Source organism: Oryx dammah, unplaced genomic scaffold, assembly GCF_014754425.2.
Source record: "Oryx dammah isolate SB20612 unplaced genomic scaffold, SCBI_Odam_1.1 HiC_scaffold_27, whole genome shotgun sequence".
NCBI classification, from domain to species: Eukaryota; Metazoa; Chordata; class Mammalia; order Artiodactyla; family Bovidae; genus Oryx; species Oryx dammah.
In genome coordinates this window covers 53,006,184-53,023,436 of record NW_024070211.1, presented here as the reverse complement: position 1 = coordinate 53,023,436, position 17,253 = coordinate 53,006,184, and positions in this window count along the sequence as shown.

Genomic DNA, 17,253 nt, shown 5'->3' with positions numbered 1-17,253 from the left:
ACTTCACGGCAAATAGATGGGGAAACAGTGGAAACAGTGACAGACTTTAATTTTGGGGGGGTTCCAAAATCCACTGTAGATGGTGACTGCAGCCATGAAATTAAAAGACACTTACTCCTTGGAAGAAAAGTTATTACCAACATAGACAGTTTATTAAAAAGCAGAGACATTACTTTGCTAACAAAGGTCCATGTAGTCAAAGCTATGATTTTTCCAGTAGTCATGTGTGGATGTGTGTGTTGGACTGTAAAGAAAGCTGAGTGCTGAAGAATTGATCTTTCTGAACTGTAGTGATGGAGAAGATTCTTGAGAGTCCCTTGGACTACAAGGAGATCCAACCAGACCATCCTAAAGGAGATCAGTCTTGAATATTCATTGTAAGGACTGATGTTGAAGCTGAAACTCCAATACTTTGGCCACCTGATGCAAGGAACTGACTCGTAAGAAAATTCCCTGATGCTGTGAAAGATTGAAGGCAAGCAGGAAAGAACAGGATGGCAGAGGATGAGATGGTTCGATGGCATCACTAACTCAATGGACATGAGTTTGGGTGAACTCCGGGAGTTGTTTATGGACGGGGAGCCCTGGCATGCTGCAGTCATGGGGTCGCAGAGTTGAACACTGAGAGACTGAACTGAACTTAGCTTTTGATAACTGTTTTCATTCTATAAGATATTCTTACGGGTTCTTTAGAGGGCTCCTTCAGGTGTTCCAAATAAGTGTCATTCAGTTCTGTTCCCACAGTGAAAAAGACAGCTATGCTTGCAAATGTGGATATATGACCCTCCTTAATCAAAAAACTATCATCAACAACATGATTACTGGTTTACCACTGGGCCTGACTTTTTTCTATGTCTTTTGATAAGTAAACATTGATTATCCAAACAATTTGTATAGTTTTTCTATTTCAGTCAATATTTATCCAGGCGTAGAATTTTTTTCAGTTCTGTGGATGTACTGGTTAATTGCTAACGTGGAATTGAGACAGATAATTTTTTCCCTTTATGGATAAATCTCTCTAGAAAAGTCCTGTATATGAACAGAAGAGGAGTTGTTATAATGACTCATTAATCTTATCATTTACAATTTGAGAAGTCTGAATCTGGACATGTGATTGGACTTAAAACTTAGTTATTGAAAGATTGGATGTCCCTAAAATTGCAAAGAATATATTAAGCTTGCCAGGATGGTATTAATGCTAGATCTGTGAGAAGGGTTTCATGTGATTTGACACTTGGTAAATAAGGCAAATATGAGTCACTTCAATGAGCCAAGATATTCACAGTGTATTTTTGACTAATCTGGCCTTACATTCTGAATCCTTTGAATGTTGTTCAGTTGCGAAGTCTTGCTGACTCTTTGTGGCCCATAAACTACATCATGCCAACCTTCCCTATCCTTCACTATCTCCCTGAGTTTACTCTAACTCATGTACATTGAGTCAGTGATGCCATCTAACCATCTCATTCTCTGTTGCTCCCTTCTTCTCTTGTCCTAAATCTTTCCCAGAATCAGGGTGTTCTCCAATGAGTAAGTTCTTTGCATCAGCTAGTCAAAATATTGGAGCTTTAGCTTTAGCATCTGTCCTTCTAATGAATATTTAGTGTTTATTTCCTTTAGGATTGACTGAGTTGATCTCCTTGCTGTCCAAGGGACTCAAAAGTCTTCTCAGGTGCCACAGATCAACAGCATCAATTTTTGAGTGCTCAGACTTCTTTATGGTCCAACTCTCACATCTATACATGACTACTAGAAAAACAATAGCTCTGACTAGACAGACCTTTGTTGGCAAAGTAGTGTCTCTGCTCTTTAATAAACTGTCTAGATTGGTCATAACTTTTCTTCCAAGGAGGATGCGTCTTTTAATTTCATGGCTGTAATCACCATCTGCAGTAATTTTAGAGACCAAGAAAATAAAGTCTGTCACTGTTTCCATTGTTTCCCCATCTATTTGCCATGAAGTGAAGGGACTAGATGCCATGATGTTAGTTTTTGGAATATAAAGTTTTAAGCCAGTTTTTTCACTTTCCTCTTTCCCTTTCATCAAGAGTCTCCTTAGTTCCTCTCCACTTTCTGCAGTATTCTTAGTTGTTTTTATTCCTTAGAGATTGTAATCCAAATTGTTTTGCTATTCAAGAAACCCAAATTACTTTAATTGTAAAATTAATACATGTTAGGTATGTCATATTTTTGTGTAATTTCAGATGAAATTCTCTTTTTATTATTCTTAAATGTTATGCTTGATGAATTTTTTATTTTTTTTTTTTAATTTATGAGTAACTAAGAGTCCAAAATGCAGTACTTGGATGCAATCTCAAAAATGAGAGAATGGTCTCTGTTCATCTCCAAGGCAAACCATTCAATATGACGGTAATCCAAGTCTATGCCCCAACCAGTAACACTGAAAAAGCTGAAGTTGAATGGTTCTATGAAGACCTACAAGACCTTTTAGAACTAACACCCAAAAAAGATGTCCTTTTCATTACAGGGGACTGGAATGCAAAAGTAGGAATTCAAGAAACACCTGGAGTAACAAGGAAATTTGGCCTTAGAATGAAGAATGAAGCAGGGCAAAGACTAAGAGTTTTGCCAAGAAAATGCACTGGTCATAGCAAACACCCTCTTTCAACAACACAAGAGAAGACTCTACACATGGACATCACCAGATGGTCAACACCAAAATCAGATTGACTCTATTCTTTGCAGCCAAAGATGGAGAAGCTCTATACAGTCAACAAAAACAAGACCAGGAGCTGACTGTGGCTCAGATCATGAACTCCTTATTACCAAATTCAGATTTAAATTGAAGAAAGTAGGGAAAACCACTAGACCATTCAGGTATGACCTAAATCAAATCCCTTATGATTATACAGTGGAAGTGAGAAATAGATTTAAGGGACTAGATCTGATAGATAGAGTGCCTGAGGAACTATGGAATGAGGTTCGAGACATTGTACAGGAGACAGGGATCAAGACCATCCCCATGGAAAAGAAATGCAAAAAAGCAAAATGGCTGTCTGGGGAGGCCTTACAAATAGCTGTGAAAAGAAGAGAAGTGAAGAGCAAAGGAGAAAAGGAAAGATATAAGCATCTGAATGCAGAATTCCAAAGAATAGCAAGAAGAGATAAGAAAGCCTTCTTCAGTGATCAATGCAAAGAAATAGAGGAAAACAACAGAATGGGAAAGACTAGGGATCACTTCAAGAAAATTATAGATACCAAGGGAAAATTTCATGCAAAGATGGGCTTGATAAAGGACAGAAATGGTATGGACTTAACAGAAGCAGAAGATAACAAGAAGAGGTGGCAAGAATACACAGAAGAACTGTACAAAAAAGATCTTCATGATCTGGATAATCACGATGGTGTGATCACTCATCTAGAGCCAGATACTCTGGAATTTGAAGTCAATTGGGCCTTAGAAAGCATCACTACGAACAAAGCTAGTGGAGGTGATAGAATTCCACTTGAGCTATTTCAAATCCTGAAAGATGATGCTGTGAAAGTGCTGCACTCAATATGCCAGCAGATTTGGAAAACTCACCAGTGGCCACAGGACTGGAAAAGGTCAGTTTTCATTCCAATCCCAAAGAAAGGCAATGCCAAAGAATGCTCAAACTACCACACAATTGCACTCATCTCACATGCTAGTAAAGTAATGCTCAAAATTCTCCAAGCCAGGCTTCAGCAATACATGAACCGTGAACTTTCTGATGTTCAAGCTGGTTTTAGAAAAGGCAGAGGAACCACAGGTCAAATTACCAACATCTGCTGGATCATGGAAAAAGCAAGAGAGTTCCAGCAAAACATCTGTTTCTGCTTTATTGACTATGCCAAAGCCTTTGACTGTGTGGATCACAAGAAACTGTGGAAAATTCTGAAAGAGTTGGGAATACCAGACTACCTGACCTGCCTCTTGAGAAATCTGTATGCAGGTCAGGAAGCAGCAGTTAGAACTGGACATGGAACAACAGACTGTTTCCAAATAGGGAAAGGAGTACGTCAAGGCTGTATACTGTCACCCTGCTTATTTAGCTTATATGCAGAGTACATCATGAGAAATGCTGAACTGGAAGAAACACAAGCTGGAATCAAAATTGTCGGGAGAAATTTCAATAACCTCAGATATGCAGATGACACCACCCTTAAGGCAGAAAGTAAAGAGAAACTAAAAAACCTCTTGATGAAAGTGAAAGAGGAGAGTGCAAAAGTTGGCTTAAAGCTCATCATTCAGAAAACGAAGATCATGGCATCTGGTCCCATCACTTCATGTGAAATAGATGGGGAAACAGTGTCAGACTTTATTTTTTTGGGCTCCCAAATCTCTGCAGATGGTGACTGAAGCCATGAAATTAAAAGACGCTTACTCCTTGAAAGGAAAGTTATGATCAACCTAGATAGCATATTCAAAAGCAGAGACACTACTTTGCCGACTAAGGTCCATCTAGTCAAGGCTATGATTTTTCCAGTGGTCATGTATGGATGTGAGAGTTGGACTGTGAAGAAGGCTGAGCGCCGAAGAATTTATGCTTTGGAACTGTGGTGCTGGAGAAGACTCTTGAAAGTCCCATGGATTGCAAGGAGATCCAACCAGTCCATTCTGAAGGAGATCAACCCTGGGATTTCTTTGGAAGGAATGATGCTAAAGCTGGAACTCCAGTGCTTTAGCCACTTCATGCAAGGAGTTGACTCATTGGAAAAGATTTTGATGCTGGGAGGGATTGGGGACAGGAGGAGAAGGGGACTACAGAAGATGAGATGGCTGGATGGTGTCACTGACTCGATGGACATGAATATGAGTGAACTCCGGGAGTTGGTGATGGACAGGGAGGCCTGGCATGCTGAGATTCATGGGGTCACAAAGAGTCGGACACGACTGAGCAACTGAACTGAACTGAACTGAATAGTGATGAAGTCTCAGTTAATCCAATGTACTTTTGCCAAATAACTTCTATTTTATTTAGTGCATCTTTACTAAATAGTCTGTCTCTTTTGGTAGATTTTCATCTTTTCTACTTTTTTCAATGTCTATTCCGTTCAGTTGAAATGACTAAGAATAATCATTTGCTATTTTCTACTCCCGAGAATGATTAAAGTCCCAAATCATTTCCAAATAATTTCTTACTTTCAAAAAACCTCTGCAAAATGTATAAAGGATGTAAGGATAAAGGATCATATGTAACATCTAAGTATTTCATTTTTTTTCATACAACATAGAAAAAAAGATACGGTAGGTAGAAATTAAATGTACTTGTTCTGAACCTCATAATTATTCTTTTATTATTGTTGGATATGTAGGGGAGAAAAACTTGCCACCCCCAAATATTTCTTTGGCATCAGGATTGTTTTGAGCTTAAATCAAGACTCAAAGACTCTGGAAAAAACTTTAACCTGACTCCAAACTGCTGAAAGAATTTATATGACAGACTGTTCCAAGAATAAAGCTATCATCAGAGACATTAGCAAAGAATAAGAAGTAGGTGTGCCAGAGGAAATTCTAGGCAGGGCCTAGAGATCAGAGTTCACTCTGTGTCTCAAGGTTTCTATAAGACACAGCAAGCCTTTGTTTACCAAGATTTTACATTTCCATCTCCATGCAAATTGTCTTTTTTCCCTTTGAAGTCGCAAACCACTACTGCTTTCCACAACATCCTCCTTTACTTTTAGCTGAAGACAGTATTTAAGATGACAGTTTCAGCCATTTCAGCAAGTTACTTGGGCTTCCTAGGTGGTGATGCAATGCAGGAGACATACAGCTCAATCCTTGGGCGGGGAAGATCTGCTGGAGTAGGAAATGGCAACCCACTCCAATATTCTTGCCTGGAGAAACCCATGAATAGAGAAGTGAGAAGCCTGACGGGCTACTGTTCACAGGGTCGCAAAAAGTCAGACACGACTGAAGCAATTTAGCATGCATTCATGGCAAGTTAGTTTTTCTAGGACTTCCCTGGTAGATCAGATGGTTGAGTCTGCCTGCAATGCTGGAGACCCAGGTTCTGTTGTGGGAAGTGGGAACACTTCCAGGGCCCAAAAGTGGGCTTTTGTCTAGCCCTTGAAAATGAATTGTCCGAGGAGACACATATATTGGCAAAGCAAGAGATTTTATTGGGAAGGGGCATCCAGGTAGAGAGCAGTAGGGTAAGGGAACTCAGGATAACTGCTTAGGTTTTAGGGTGATGGGATTAGTTTCTGGACTGTCTTTAGCCAATCATTCTGACTCAGAATACTTCCTGGTGGTGCATGCCTTGTTCAGCCAAGATGGATACCAGTGAGGATTCTGGGAGGTGCTTGGACATGTAGTGTCACATTTTGACCTTTCCTGAACTCTTCCAGTTGGTGGTGGCTTATTAGTTCTGTGATCCTTACCAGGACCTCCTGTCTGAAAACAACTCATGCAAATGGTTACTATGGTGTCTGGCCAGGAGTGGGGCGGTTTCAGTCAGTGTGCTTGCCCTAGGATTTTGATCCCAGGGTTGAGAAAATCCCATAATCACATACAGTCAGAGTGACTAAACTAATACTCCCTATATATACATGTTATTAAATTTTAGTTTGATTTTCTCCTGTTAAAAATGGGAATCCTACTTTTTCTTCATGAGGCCAAATAATGAACTTCACAAACATGCAAACACTCTACAGTGGCAAGAGAATAGAATAGGATTTGTTAAAGATAAGGAAAGTACAAAGCTCTCAGCATAGATACTGAGAGGGGGTAAAAAGTCCCCCAAAAGGCAGAGATTACAGCAGTTTTATCTTTACTAGTATTAATCTGTACATTTTTTGTTGCTTCTGTCCTTAAAATATGTCATTTTTAACCAACAAGTTTAAAGGTCAAGATGCTTAAACTTATACCTTTGTGGCTTCTCTTGATCCTCAGATTAAGTCTCCACCATTTTTCAGGTCCCCTGGTTATTTTACAATGGACAAGATGAATGGGTTTTGGATCACCAGTTGTCTTTCCTCAGGCATATAGAACAGAAGTTAATTACAACACTTCCCTGCATCATTCCCAGTACTGATTATTTATCAGACCAAGGACACATTCCAAGAATTTAGGACAAAGTGTATAGCTCTAGGCCAATGGATCGAGATGTTTCTTGAAAATAAGACTGAGGCCCTATCAGTTCAGTTCAGTCCAGTTGTTCAGTCCTGTCCAACTCTTTGCGATCCCATGAACCACAGTACACCAGGCTTCCCTGTCCATCAGCAACTCCTGGAGTCCACACAAACCCATGTCCATTGAGTCGGTGATGCCATCCAACCACTTCATTCTCTGTCATCCCCTTCTCCTCTTGCCTTCAATCTTTCCCAGCATCAATTTCTTTTCAAATGAGTCAGCTCTTCACATCAGGTGCTCAAAGTATTGGAGTTTCAGCCTCAGCATTAGTCCTTCCAAAGTACACCCAGGACAGATCTCCTTTAGGATAGACTGGTAGGATCTCCTTGCAGTCCAACGGACTCTCAAGAGTCTTCTCCAACACCACAGTTCAAAAGCATCAATTCTTCAGTGCTCAGCTTTCTTTATAGTCCAATTCTCACATCCATACATGACCACTGGAAAAACCATAGCTTGACAAGATGGACCTTTGTTGGCAAAGTAATGTCTCTGCTTTTCAATATGCTATCTAGGTTGCTCATAACTTTCCTTCCAAGGAGTAAACGTCTTTTAATTTCATGGCTGCAATCACCATCTGCAGTGATTTTGGAGCCCCCCAAAATAAAGCCTGACACTGTTTCCCCATTTATTTCCCATGAAGTGATGGGACCAGATGTCATGATCTTAGTTTTCTGAATGTTGAGCCTTAAGCCAATTTTTTCACTCTCCTCTTTCACTTTCATCAAGAGGTTCTTTAGTTTTTCTTCACTTTCTGCCATAAGAGTGGTGTCATCTGCATATCTGAGATTATTGATATTTCTTCTGGCAAACTTGATTCCAGCTTGTGCTTCCTCCAGCCCAGCATTTCTCATGATGTACCCTGCATATAAGGTAAATAAGCATGGTGACAATATACAGCCTTGACGTACTCCTTTTCCTATTTGGAAACAGTCTGTAGTCCCATGTCCAGTTCTAACTGTTGTTTCCTGACCTGCATATAGGTTTCTCAAGAGGCAGGTCAGGTGGTCTGGTATTTTCATCTCTTTTGGAATTTTCCACAGTTTATTGTGATCCACACAGTCAAAGTCCTTGGCATAGTCAATAAAGCAGAAATAGATGTTTTTCTGGAACTCTTTTGCTTTTTCAATGATCCAGCAGATATTGGCAATTTGTTCTCTGGTTCCTCTACCTTTTCTAAAACCAGCTTGAACATCTGGAAGTTCATGGTTCACGTATTGCTGAAGCCTAGCTTGGAAAATTTGAAGCAGTACTTTACTAGAATGTGAGATGAGTGTAATTGTGCGGTAGTTTGAACATTCTTTGACACTGCCTTTCCTTGGGATTGGAATGAAAACTGACCTTTTCCAGTCCTTTAGCCACTGCTGAGTTTTCCAAATTTACTGGCATATTGAGTGCAGCACTTTGACAGCATCATCTTTCAGGATTTGAAATCACTCAACTGGTATTCCATCTCTTCCACTAGCTTTGTTGGTAGTGATATTTCCTAAGGCCCACTTGACTTCACATTCCAGGATGTCTGACTCTAGGTGAGTGATGACACCATCATAATTATCTGGGTCTTGAAGATCTTTTTTATATAGTTCTTCTATGTATTCTTGCCGCCTCTTCTTAATATCTTCTGCTTCTGTTAGGTCCCTATAATTTCTGTCCTTTATTGAGCCCATCTTTGCATGAAATGTTCCCTTAGTATCTCTAATTTTCTTGAGGAGATCTCTAATCTTTCCCATTCTATTGTTTTCCTCTATTTCTTTGCATTGATCACTGAGGAAGGCTTTCTTATCTCTCCTTGTTATTTTTTAGAACTCTGCATTCAAATGGGTATATCTTTTCTTTTCTCCTTTGCTTTTCACTTCTCTTCTTTTCACAGCTATTTGTAAGGCCTCCTCAGACAGCCATTTTGCTTTTTTGAGTTTCTTTTTCTTGTGGATGATCTTGATTCTTGTCTCCTATAGAATGTCCATCCATAGTTCATCAGGCACTCTTTCTATCAGATCTACTCCCTTAAGTCTATTTCTCATTTCCACTATATGGTCATAAGGGATTTGATTTAGGTCACACATTTGAATGGTCTAGTGGGTTTCTCCACTTTCTTCAGTTTCAGTCTGAATTTGGTAATAAGGAGTTCATGATCCTAGCCACAGTCAGCTCCTGGTCTTGTTTTTGCTGACTGTATAGAGCTTCTCCATCTTTGGCTGCAAAGAATATAATCAATCTGATTTCAGTGTTGACCATCTGGTGATGTCCATGTGTAGAGTCTTCTCTTGTGTTGTTGGAAGAGGATGTTTGCTATGACCAGTATGTTCTCTTAGCAGAACTCTATGAGCCTTTGCCTTGCTTCATTCTGTACTCCAAGGCCAAATTTGCCTGTTACTCCAGGTGTTTTCTTGACTTCCTACTTTTGCATTCCAGTTCCCTATAAAGAAAAGGACATCTTTTTTGGGTGTCTTGAGGCCCTATACTGACTGCCAATTTATACCTCACTGTTAACATCTCTCACATCAATTTAATTTTTAGTCCAAGCAGAGGACCCCAAAACTGTAAAGAAAAAATCTCTTTGCCCAACAGACATTAGGGAAAATGATTTTATTTTATAATGTCAGAGAGGTGCACCATCACTTGAATTGTTTTTGCAGGCAAGGAGAACTTTATCCCAACAAGTTAATCTTTTGTTATCTATATTGATAAACCCTGATACTTAATATATGTTATTGATTGATATATATATTGATAATACATTATTTCCTGTGATTGTGCTAAATTCAACTAAATTTTTTCAAAAATTTTTAGCATAATTTAAAAAAATTCTAACTAAAAGGTATGTCTTATGGCTTACAATATTATCAACAACAAATTGGCTCTTTCCAAGGGCATTTGCCATTTCTCTCTGTGGAAACTGAATCCTGTTCTGTTGCAGCTGTTGACCTTCGACGCTGAAGGGAGTTCATGGTGAAGAATGAGGCACTCTGTGTTCCAGGGAAACTGGTGGAACAGGTCTTTAGATAGTCATATGTTTTCAGAAACTGATTTCATGATCCCAATCCTTGTATCACCTCATATCTAGAAAAGCACTAAATCCCTTTAGACTAGCAGAAAATCTTCTAAAATAAGTGGTTTTTATTGCTTTATTACCCTGATTCCCTGAATTACCCTCTCACCAAATCCTATATATTAACCTTCTCCCATTACCTCTCTAGAGCAGTTTCTCAGTTTCTCTATCTGAAGAGGTGTCTCTTTGCCTACAGTCTTCATTTCCCCCCAAATTAAACTTAACTTGCAAATCTCATGTTGTGTATCTTTCTAAAGTCAACAATGTGTTCAAATAAATAGTATATTTTTCCTTCTACTATGTGTATAAAATGATGCATGAGATGACTCTAGGAGAATGCTCTCATGAAAAAAAGACATGGGCTGGCTTTCTATACCCTGGAGCATATTAAGCAGATCTGCAGCTACAGAACTGTGCAAGGGTTTATGTATACCAAACTGAAGGACTTCATGACCTTAGACTACTCTTTGATTAATATAAAAATGATATATGAATAAATACACATTTTGTTATTTGGGTGCTAAGTCCTGTTTGATTCTTTGTGACCCCCATGGACTGCAGCATACCAGGCTTTCCTGTCCTCCACTATTTCCCTGAGTTTGCTCAAACTCGTCCATTAAGTCCATGATGCCATTCAACCATCTCCTCTGTCATCCCCTTCTCTTCCTGCCCTTGATCTTTCCTGACATCAGAGTATTTTCCAATGAGTTAGCTTTTCATATCATGTGGCCAAAGTAGTGGAGCTTCAGCCTCACCATCAGTTTTTCCAATGAATATTCAAGGTTGATTTCCTTTAGGATTAACTGGTTTATATCAGTATAAGCATAGATATACACGCAAGCACATGCACACGTATAGAAACAAATGTACATACATAATATTTTAGTCAATAATTTAGCTGACTTGCTCCTGTAACAAGAAACATCTTTACTCCAGTTCTCTCCTAGGCAATTCAACTATTAATTTGCTGGAAGAAAATCAGCTTCTGCTCTCAAACCATCTATCTTTTGCAATTTTAAAATTTACTGTTGCATCTAGTGAGCCTAACTAGATCTAAGTCTTGTTGGACCTATGGGTTTGTTCTGCACTGTGTGGTGCCATCAGTCAGAGAAGCAGAGGTTACCTCATTCCAGAGACCTACTGATTCTTGACATTTCTATCTGTTTCTCTACCAGAAACTATAAATAGCAATTTCCTGTCTTTCATGTCCTATGGTGTTGCCATATGTTGTTATACACAGAGAAGACCAAAACAATGATAGCCTTTCTATTGTTAGTCAACAGACAACTAGCAGAGATGAGGCCATAACTGTAATTACTGAGCAGAAACACAATAGATTTGTAGGACTGATCTAGGCAGCTTTTTGTAGTGAAAGTGAAAGTGTTAATTACTCAGTCATGTCCCACTCTGTACAACTTCTTGGACTGTAGCCCACCAGCCTCTTCTGTGCATGGCATTCTCCAGGCAAGAATACTGGAGAGGGTAGCTACTCTCTTCTGCAGGGGATCTTACCAACCCAGGGATTGAATTTAGGTGTCCTACATTGCAGGAAGATTCTTTATCATATGAGCCACCAGGTGGCTTTTTGTTATCTGTTCAGTTCAGTCATGTCTGACTCTTCATGACCCTGTGGACTGCAGCAGGCTGGGCTTCCCTGTCCATCACCAACACTCAGAGCTTGCTCAAACTCATGTCCATTGAGTCAGGGATCACATCCAACCATCTCATCCTCTGTCGTTCTCTTCTCTTCCTGTCTTCAATTTTTCCTAGCATCAAAGTATTTTCCAGTGAGTCAGCTCTTTGCATCAGGTGGCCAAAGTATTGGAGTTTCAGCTTCAGCATCAGTCCTTTCAATGAATATTCAGGACTGATTTCCTTGAGGATTGACTTGTTGGATCTCCTTGCAGTCCAAGGGACTCTCAAGAGTCTTCTCCAACACCACAGTTCAAAAGCATCAATTCTTCAGTGCTTAGCTTTCTTTATAGTCCAAATCTCACATCCTTACATGACAACTGGAAAATCCATAGCTTTGACTAGATGGACCTTTGTCAGCAAAGTAATGTCTCTGCTTTTTAATATGCTGTCTAGGTTGCTTTTTGTTATAAATGCTACTTATTATTGTAAACTAACTTTTGGATTTGGGTAGTATAGCAGCACTGTTAGTTGCCAATTCAAACACCAAGTTCACTTTTTTTCTTTTTATCTAAACCATAGACTTTTACAGAAAACCAGCTTTGAGTACCTATTTTCAGTTTGAAGTCAGTCTCAGCCGTCTCATTTCTATTGCTAATAATAACTTTAGCAATTAGAAATGTAAGAAATACTAATCAATTGGATAAGGCGGATATTTGCTGGGTGATTTTGGAATAGTTTCAGACTCATAAAAAGGAACACACACAGGAGAATAGTCTTTTTCCTCAATGAATGCCATTGTATCAGCAAATGATGCCTAAATCTGCAGTAGGAATTTTAATACTTTAATAGGGGGTATATATATAACAAGGCTGTATATTGTCACCCTGTATATTTAATTTATATACAGAGTACATTATACGAAATGTCAAGCTGGATGAATCACAAGCTGGTATCAAGATAGCCAGGAGAAATATGAACAACCTCAGATACGCAGATGATACCACTCTACTGGCAGAATGTGAAGAGAAACTAAAGAGCCTCTTGATGAGGGTGAAAGAGTAAAAGTGAAAAAGAGTGAGAGTCAAAAACCTGGCTTAAAACTCAACATTCAAAAAGCTAAGATCATGGTATCTGGTCTCATCACATCAAGGCAAGTAAAAGGGAAAAAAGTAGAAGCAGTGACAAAGTTTATTTTCTCGAGCTTTAAAATCACTGTGGATGTGGCTGCAGCCATGAAATTGAAAACACTTACTCCTTGGAAGGAAAACTATGGCAAACACAGACAGTGTATTAAAAAGCAGAGATATCACTTTGTTGACAAAGGTCAGGACAGTCAAAGCTATGGTTTTTCCAGTAGTCATGTATGGATGTGAGAGTTGGACCATAAAGAAGAACTGATGCTTTCACATTGTGGTGTTGGATACAACTCTTGAGAGTCCCTTGGACTGCAAGGAGAACAAACCAGTCAATAACCAAGGAAATCAACCCTGAATATTCATTGGAAGGACTGAGGTTGAGGCTGAAACTCCAATATTTTGGCCACCTGATGTGAAGAGCCAACTCATTTGAAAAGACCCTGATGCTGGAAAAGATTGAAGGCAAATGGAAAAGAGGGCAGTGGAGGATGAGATGCTTAAATAATATCACTGACTCAATGGACATAAGTATGACCAAACTCCAGGAGACAGTAAAGGACAGGGAAGCCTGTCATGCTGCAGTCCATGGGGGTGCAAAGACATAACTTAGCGACTGCACATCAACATTAGGGAGTACCCTGAGGTCAGAGCTGATAATGGCAGGACAGAAAGATCCTAGATCCAGGATAAAATACTTCAGTCATCAAATTAATCAACCTGTCTCTGGACTTCTTCTTAAAGAAGATTAATAATGCATTTTTTTTTTCTTTTTAATGATGAAAGACGTGGTAGGAAATTTTCTGCCGATTTGTTTGTCTGCTTATCTCTTTCTTTTCTATGTCTAACTGGGATATAAAGAATTGAACTTGCTATTCAGATGCCCCAAAAGTACATAAAGGGTATAAGCTAGTACAAATTCATGAATTAAGTATTTGAAACTCCACCTATAGGTTCTAATACAATCCATTGACTGTGGCAGCTATCAGTCTTGTTACATATGCCCAATATTCATATGTAAAAATTGAATGTAATAAAACATTAAAACCATTCTTAAAAAATTTCAGGAAATATAAAACAGAAATTTTCAGGAGGCTGCTTTTTGATAAAATGATCAAGGGACTTAATGTCCTTACAGTTCTTGAATAATTAGAAATCAGAGAGAAATCACAGACAAGGCTTCATACCTATCTACCTCTTCCTCAAAGCTCTAGTAAGATTAAAATGTGTGCTAGTGCCATTGATTTATGATCCTTCTTGAATCCTTAATAGAATAGACAGCCCACTTTGTTTAGAAGTCTCACAATGGGTGGCAGTCAAATCTCATTTTTTATTGTCTTTGTAAATTAATATAATAAGGTGAATACAGAATCTTCATAATTCTCAACATTTACCTCTTTGATATCCCTCCCACTAAAAAAGAAAGCTTTCTATTTCTCTATTTGTTCATTTATTTACTGTGCTAAAAAGTCTCAAACTTCTTTGTATAAAATTTCTTTTTCGGTGTGTTCAGTTAGAGTACACAGGGTATAAGCTGGTGGGGGCCAGGCCTCCACAATATGCACCAGTTTGACTTAAGGGTTATTTTGAGCAGAATACAAGACCAGGCAGACTCAAGAAGAGCTTATTATTACCCCCTCACCATTACCCCTTAACTGCCTAAAAGAAAATTTTTAATAGATAGTGATCCTTATCAGAAAGAGAGCTATTATCAAAGGTAACACTTTTTTTTTTTTCACATCAGAAAGACTTCTCCTCATGGCATGATCAGCATCTGTTTACCAAATATTTGCTTTTCACACCTTCCTTCCTGAAAAATGTCTTCCTTTCCTTTAAAGTTCCAGATTTCTACACCACTCTCCTTAACTCAGAATGGCATAAATTGCCTGACTATGCAAACGCCTCATATCTTTGGAGCCCCTGCATATATGAAATTAAATATGCTCTCCTTTCTGTTAATCTGTCTTATGGCAATTTAATTATTATACTAGTCAAAGAATCTAGAAGGGAAGAAGGGAATAGTCCTCCTCCCTCACAAAGGTTTAGAATTTTTTTTACATCTTTCTTTGAAATTCAGCCTTTTTTGGAAAACTTGTTAATTAACTTTTATCTAGAACTCTACCTGAAGACTCATATCTATCTTCAAAATAGTTTTTTTCTATTGATTGGCATTTAGCATTTTAAATTATCGCCTTTGTTTCATTCATCTTCCTACTGCTTCTTATCTTGTTATATAGATAGAAACTCCTAAAAGTGTTTTTCACTTATTCAAGTTTAATCTCCAGTTGTTTTTTTTTTTGAGTCCTAGCTATTATGTTCTACTTTTGTTCATCACTTTTCTGTACTAATCAGTCTACTGTTTACTGCTTCAATCAAGGGTTGCATTTACCAATCTACCAATCAAGTTTTCCATTTACATGTAATTACTCTTTATCTTCAATTGATTTTTCTCCATAAGTGCTTTCTCTATTTTTATGAATGCAGCATCTTCTTATATCTTTTGGGGAATATAAAACAGAAATTTTCTATAATTGCCTCCTGTTTTCTTGCATATATCTGTTTGAGGAAAAAAAGAGATAAAAGAAAATAAAATTAATTCTCTGAAATTTAATTATTTATCTAGGATCTGCTATATTATTATCTTGAATTGTTCTTGTGTCCTTTTGCTGTTTGTGCTCACATGCTTAGTCATGTCTGACTCTTTGCAACTCCATGGATGGTAAGCCCATCAGGCTCCTCTGTCCATGAGATTTCCTGAGCAAGAATACTAAAGTAGATTGCTGTTTCCTACTCCATGGGATCTTTTCAACCCAGAGATCAAACCTATGCCTTCTATGGCTCTTACATTGCAAGCAGATTCTTTACCTACCTTGTCATCAGGAAAACCCTTTTGTTGTTTTCTCACTTGCAAAATAGTACAGTATTTTGTTCTCTGAGGAAGCTAAAATGTGCAGGATTTACTTTAACAATCTATTCAGCAAATACTAATGGAATACTTTCTGTGTGCCTGTAACTCTTCTAAACTCCATATATAACAGTAAAATAATTGGAAAGATTTTATCTCTTCAAGCTGACATAAGATAAAGCAGCACTCTCCAATAGCTTTCTGTAATGATAGAAGTTGTTCACTCTGGTGTGCACTAGCCATATTTAGATATTAAGGTATAAAAGTATTGAGTTTCTTCTTAATGTGAGCACTACAACAAGGAAGAACACCTTCAATTTTATTTAAATTTATAGTTAAATTATAAATTTATAGTAGTTACTGCCTATTTACAGGACCATCCATACGTAGAGGATGAGTGATAGACAATAAATAAGAAAAAACAAAAAAGGTATTTTTAGATAAGGAGCAGTTCTGAGAGCAAAATAAAGCAGTGAAAGAAGGATAGACAATAACTTGAATGGGACACACTGTCTGTAAATTGTGTAATAAAACAAGCTAAGAAGTGAACTGACATCTGAATAATATGAAGGGGCCACCTATGCAAAAATTTACTATAAAGATTTTAAAGCAGAATAAAGAACAAAAATAGAGGTTCTGAGAGAGAAACAAGTAGATATGTGTGTATATATATAGATAGCTCTCTTGCTTTCTCTCTCTCTCTCTCTATATATATATATATATATAACATATATTCTTACAAATATATAAACTTCTTTCAAAATTTCTAGTACATATGTGTAGGAAAATTACTCTAACAATTAGCTTTCATTATAACCATGTCTGAGTGTGCTTATTATAAACATACAGTATTTCTTAAATATGGAGCTTCATCTGAGATAAGTATACTACATAACTGTACAAGTGTTTTATAAATTTCACCTGTTCATATAGGTGATCTTGAAACAATATCCAAATATGGGTGTTAGTTTTATTAGGTACTAATTTTTTATAATTCTAATAATAATTGATTTATTTTTCCTAAGTGTATAAAAATCTAGTCTTCTTTCCATTAAAATCTAGTTATATTGAAACATAGGATTATATAATATGGCAACATCTTTTGCAAGAAAATAAGAATTATTAACAGAATTAACATGTGTTTATTTAAAATAGAAAATCAAACCAAATTATACATTTTTACAAGCCTTAAAAAAACCTTAATATAATCAAAACATAACATATATTAAACATTTATATAATTTATTACACCTGATATAAGCTTCAGTTCAGTTGCTCAGTCCTGTCCGACTCTTTGCAACCCCTTAGGCTCCAGCACACCATACTTCCCTGTCCATCACCAACTCCCGGAGCTTGCTCAAATCCGTTGAGTTGGTGATGCCATCCAAACATCTACCCTCTTTCATCCCCTTCTCCT